This window comes from Canis aureus, chromosome X, assembly GCF_053574225.1.
Source record: "Canis aureus isolate CA01 chromosome X, VMU_Caureus_v.1.0, whole genome shotgun sequence".
NCBI classification, from domain to species: domain Eukaryota; kingdom Metazoa; phylum Chordata; class Mammalia; order Carnivora; family Canidae; genus Canis; species Canis aureus.
Window position 1 is genome coordinate 64,428,698 of NC_135649.1, and position 5,299 is coordinate 64,433,996.

At 48.4% G+C, this 5,299-nt stretch overlaps 1 pseudogene; it reads right to left on the reverse strand.

Annotated features, from left to right (window-relative positions):
- Nucleotides 1-2,542: 2,542 nt before the first annotated feature.
- On the reverse strand, nt 2,543-4,232 carry LOC144308773 (PDZ and LIM domain protein 7 pseudogene; annotated as a pseudogene).
- Between the last annotated feature and the right edge of the window lie 1,067 nt (nt 4,233-5,299).

A 5,299-nucleotide genomic window follows, 5' to 3' on the forward strand; every position in this document is an offset into this window, starting at 1 on the left:
TTTATTTTTATTTTCTATTTAAATTCAATTTAGGTAACATATAGTATATTATTAATTTCAGGGGTATAATTTAGTGATTCATCAGTTGCATATAACACCCAGTGCTCATTACATCAAATGCCCTCCTTAAAGGCCATCCCTCAATTACCCCATCCCACCACCCACTTCCCCTCCAGCAACCCTCAGTTTGTTTCCTAGAGCTAAGAGTCTCTCATGGTTTGCCTCTCTCTGTGTTTTCTTTTCTTTCTTTTTTTTTTCAGTTTGTCTTTTTTAAAAAATTTTTTATTGGAGTTCAATTTGCCAACATATAGCATAACACCCAGTACTCAATCCATCAAGTGCCCCCCTCAGTGTCCATCACCCAGTTATCCCAACCCCCTGCCCACCTCCCTTTCCACCACCCCTTGTTTGTTTCCCAGAGTTAGGTGTCTCTCATGTTCTGTCACCCTCACTGATATTTCCCACTCATTTGTGTTTTCATCTTATTTTATTTTTCCTTCTGTTCCCCTCTGTTCATCTGTTTTGTTTCTTAAATTCCACACATGAGTGAAATCATATGGTAGTTATCATTCTTTGATTGACTTATTTCACTTGGCATAACGCCATCCGGTTCCATCCATGCTGTTGCAAATGGCAAGATTTCATTCTTTTAATGGCCAAGTAATATTCCATTGCATATATATACCACATTATCTTTCCATTCATTCATCTGTCAATGGATATTTGGGCTCTTTCCATAATTTGGCTATTGTTGATAGGTGCTGCTGTAAACACTGGGTTGCATGTATCCCTTTGAATCAGCATTTTTGTATCCTTTGAACATATTTTCTTTCTTTCTTTCTTTCTTTCTTTCTTTCTTTCTTTCTTTCTTTCTTTCTTTCTTTCTTTCTTCTTTCTTTCTTTCTTAGACAGAAAGAGAGAGGGGAGGGGCAGAGGGAGAAGAAGAGAAATCCTCAAGCAGACTCTCCACTGAGCATGGATCCTGGTGTGGGGCTCAATCCCAGGATCCTGAGATCATGACCTGAGCCAAAATCAGGAGTCAAACCCTTAACTGACTGAGCCACTCAGGCACCCCTGTATCCTTTGGATAAATACATAGTAGTGCAATTGCTGGGTTTTAGGGTAGTTCTATTTTTAACTTTTTGAGGAACCGTCATACTATTTTCCAGAGCCCTTTTCATGTAGTGGTCATGGTTCCTTTAGTTTTCATCTGAGAAACTTTTTATCTCTCCTTCTATTTTGAATGATAGCCTTGCTGGATAGAGTATTCTTGGTTGCATATTTTTCCCTTTCAGCACTTTGAATAAACCATGCCACTTTTTTTGCCCTGCAAAGTTTCTGCTGAAAAAGCCACTGATAGCGTTATGGGGTTTCCTTTGTATGTAAGTGTCTTCTTTAGTCTTGCTGCTTTAAAATTTTTTTCTTTGTCACTACTTACTGCCATTTTAATTGTTATTTGTCTTTTTCTTAACAAAAATATTTTATTTATTTGACACAGAGAGAGCACAATCAAGGGGAGTGGCAGGCAGAGGGAGCAAGAGAAGCAGACTCCCTGCCAAATAAGGATCCTGATACAGGGCTTGATCCCAGGACCCTGGGATCATGACCTGAACCAAAGGCAGATGCCCAACTAACTGAGCCACCCAGGCACCCCAAGCATCTGACTCTTGATCTCAGCTCAGGTCTTGATCCTAGGCAGAGGGAGAGAGAGAAGCAGGCTCCCCACTGAGCAAGGAACCTGACATGGGGCTCAGTCTCAGGACCCTGGTATTATGACCTGAGCTGAAGGCATATGGCTAACTGAGCCACCCAGACACCCCTTAATTACTATGTGTCTTAATGTGGACCTCCTTTGGTTGATACATATATTTTTTTTCTTTGGTTGATATTGTTGGGGGATCTCTGTGTCTCCTGGAGCTGGATATCTGTTTCCTTCCTTAAATTTGGGAAGTTTTCAGTTATTATTTCTTTATTTTTTTTTAAATTTTATTTATTTATGATAGTCACAGAGAGAGAGAGAGAGAGAGAGAGAGGCAGAGACACAGGCAGAGGGAGAAGCAGGCTCCGTGCACCGGGAGCCCAACGTGGGATTTGATCCCGGGTCTCCAGGATCGCGCCCTGGGCCAAAGGCAGGCGCCAAACCGCTGCGCCACCCAGGGATCCCTATTATTTCTTTAAATAAATTTTTTTTGCTCCCTTCTCTCTTTCTCCTCTTTCTGGGATCCCTATAATGCAAATGTTCTTATGTTTGATGGTGTCACTGTGTTGCCTAAATATATTCTCATTTTGCATATTTTCTTGTCTTATCTGCTCAGCTGGATTACTTCTCATTACTCTGTCCTCCAGGTCTCTAATTAATTCTTCTGCTTCCTGTAGCCTACTATTTATTCCATCTAGTGTATTTTTAATTTCATTTATTGTGTTCTTCATCTCTGATTGGCTCTTTTTTTATCTCTTTGTTAAGGGTCTCACTGATATCCACCACTCTTTTTTCAAGTTCAGTGAGTGTCTTTATAACCATTACTTTATTTTTTTTTCAGGACACAGCTGGATACAGCTTTATTGTGGCAGTGGATGTGAGCAGGGGTTGGTGTGGTCAGCACCAGTGTGTGGAAGGAGTGGGAGGAAATGGAGGGAGTGTGGGGAAATGAAGGGGATGGGGCAGAGCCCAGGGAACCCCAGGCTCAGGCCAGGAGTTGTGGTTGGGGTGACCTTTGCCAGCCCTATCCAGAAATCTGGGCCGATGACTCCAGAACTGGAGCTCCCTCTGGCTGGGCTGGATGAGGCAGCAGTGGACAGGAGGGGCTCACACATGGGAGAAGGCATGGCTCTTGCAGAGGGGCTTGTCCTTCTTAGAGTAGAAAGTCTTTCCTTCCAGGTTGATCTGGCATATCGCACACGTGCCAGCTGAAGCCCAGCGCCTCCAGGAAGCGGTCCCCAGCATCCATCTTGAAGTCACAGCCCTGGCCAAACATCTTCTCATAGTCTTGCTCGCAGTAGGGTGCTCCTTCTTCCATGTAGAAGCCCCTTTTCCGAATGGGTGTCTTGCAGGCCGCACAGGTGAAACAATGCACGTGCCAGGTCATCTTTAGGGCATGCATGATCTCGCCTGTGATCTTTTTCTTGCACTTGGCACAGCTGGGTGCATAGCGCACATCATAGCAGGGTGGGCAGAAGATGGCACCCTTCTCCTCAAAGAAACCGCCCTCTTCCAGGACCTTCCCACACTGGCTGCACACAAATTCCTCGGGGTGGTATGCATGGCCCAGCGCAACCAGGTATCGGCCCCGGATGACCAGGTATCGGCAGTGGTGTTACACGAGAGTCTTGCCATTGTTGTCACCACCTGCTCCCTGTGCCCCCTCCGGCGGCTGCCTGCACGATGGAGGTGCGGTTCTGCAGAGGTGTGGGTGTGGCTGGCTGGCTGTGCCGGGTGAGCACCGTGCTGGTCTTGTCCGGAGCATAGCGCTCAGCAAATCCAGGATCCACAGCCCAGGGTGGGTGGCTGGTGGGGCTGACGGTGGTAGGGCCAGCCCAGGGTTCCTGGGGTGTAGCTGAAGCTGGGGCTGGGGCTTCTGTCCTGGGCACCTGGCTTGATTTCTTCAGGTGTTCCTCATCCGGGTCTAGCATGAACTCGGTGCTCGTGAGGTGGGCAAGGATGTGGAAGGAACGAGACTGGCTTGTCCCGGGCCGAGGCCACCAGTCCTCTGTGTCCTCCATCAGCCGCTGCTTGCTGGCATCTGGGACCAGCGGCCGGAGCGGCTGTCCATTCTGCTGCAGGGCGTTGTCAGCTGGCAGGGGTACCCCAAAGGGCCGGGCCGTCTTGTTGAGGGAGGCGCTGGGTGCAAAGGTGTACCACGGGGGATCCGCGGCGGGGGCCAGGGCCTTCTGTAGTTTGTTCTGAGCTGGCTGGGCCCTGCTGAGACCCAGGCTCAGGTGCTCCCCGCAGGCACGAATCTTGTTCTGGGCTTCAATGTGCGTCAGGCTCCCCGCATTCTTGCCATCTATGCTCAGCACCCAGTCACCCACAGCCACACCGGCCTGTGCAGCTTTGCCTCCAGAAGTGAGCCTGGAGATGGAGAGGGGCACATTGAAGTCCTTGCCCCTCTGCAGCTGAAAGCCCCAAGGTGCGGGCCCCTCCAGCACCACCTTGAAGGAATCCATGGCGCCTGCCCCTACTCGGCCCCGCGGAGGCGCTGCTCGGTGGCTGGCCCCAAAGAGCCGCGTTGGGATCCACCACCGGTGTTCTCTAACCATTACTTTAAATTCTCTCTCAGGCATGTTATTTATCTCCATTTTACTTTGTTACCTTGCTGTGATTTTGTCATGTTCTTTCGTTTGGGACATATTCATCTCCCTCCTCATTTTGTCTCTCTGAGGAGACAGAGTGTTAGGAAAGTAATCGGGATCCCTGGATGGCGCAGAGGTTTAGCGCCTGCCTTTGGCCCAGGGCGTGATTCTGGAGACCCGGGATCAAATCCCACGTCGGGCTCCTGGTACATGGAGCCTGCTTCACCTTCTGCCTGTGTCTCTGCCTCTCTCTCTCTCTCTCTCTCTCTCTCTCTCTGTGTGTGTGTGACTATCATAAATAAATAAAAAAAAAATTAAAAAAAAAAAAGAAAGTAATCTACGTCTCCTATACTTGAAAGTAATGGACTAATGAAGAAGATATCCTGTAGTGCTCTTCAGTGCAGTGTCCTCTGTTCCCTAGAATCTGGTTCTTCATGGGTACCTCCTATGTGTGTTATGTGCATCCTGCTGTTGTGAGCCACTTTTTCCTTCAGTCCTATCATCTGCAGTGGCTCTCTTTGCCTTTTGTGGGTAGTGTTTGGTCACTGTGATGTTAGTGGGCCTGTCTGGGGATGCCTTGGGCTTGAGTTGAGCCGAGTCAGGCACTTATCAGAGACAGAATAGCACCAAACTGCTGGGTGCTTTCCCTGTGTTGTCCTCTGAGAGGCTTTCATTAGTGGGCAGGGCCTGCAATTGAGACCAGCTGTCTGTCTCCAGCCTATTGCTGGATGGTGTGTGTGTTGTTATCTTTCCTTCTCCCCAGGGAAAGAGTAACTTTGGAGTGGTGCTGGCCCCTATTGGGGCTGCTTACACACTGCCAGGCCTGTGGCACCACTGTGGATGGGCTCCAGCTATGAATGTATTGGATGGTGTGGATTTGCAATGTGTTGAGGGGGGCTGGGTGGGAGTGTTAGCAAGTTCGGTAATGAGTATCTATACCACACTGGTTTCCACAGGTGTCCATGTGTTTATGCTGGGGGATGGTGGAAGGAAATGGCACCTGCCAGTT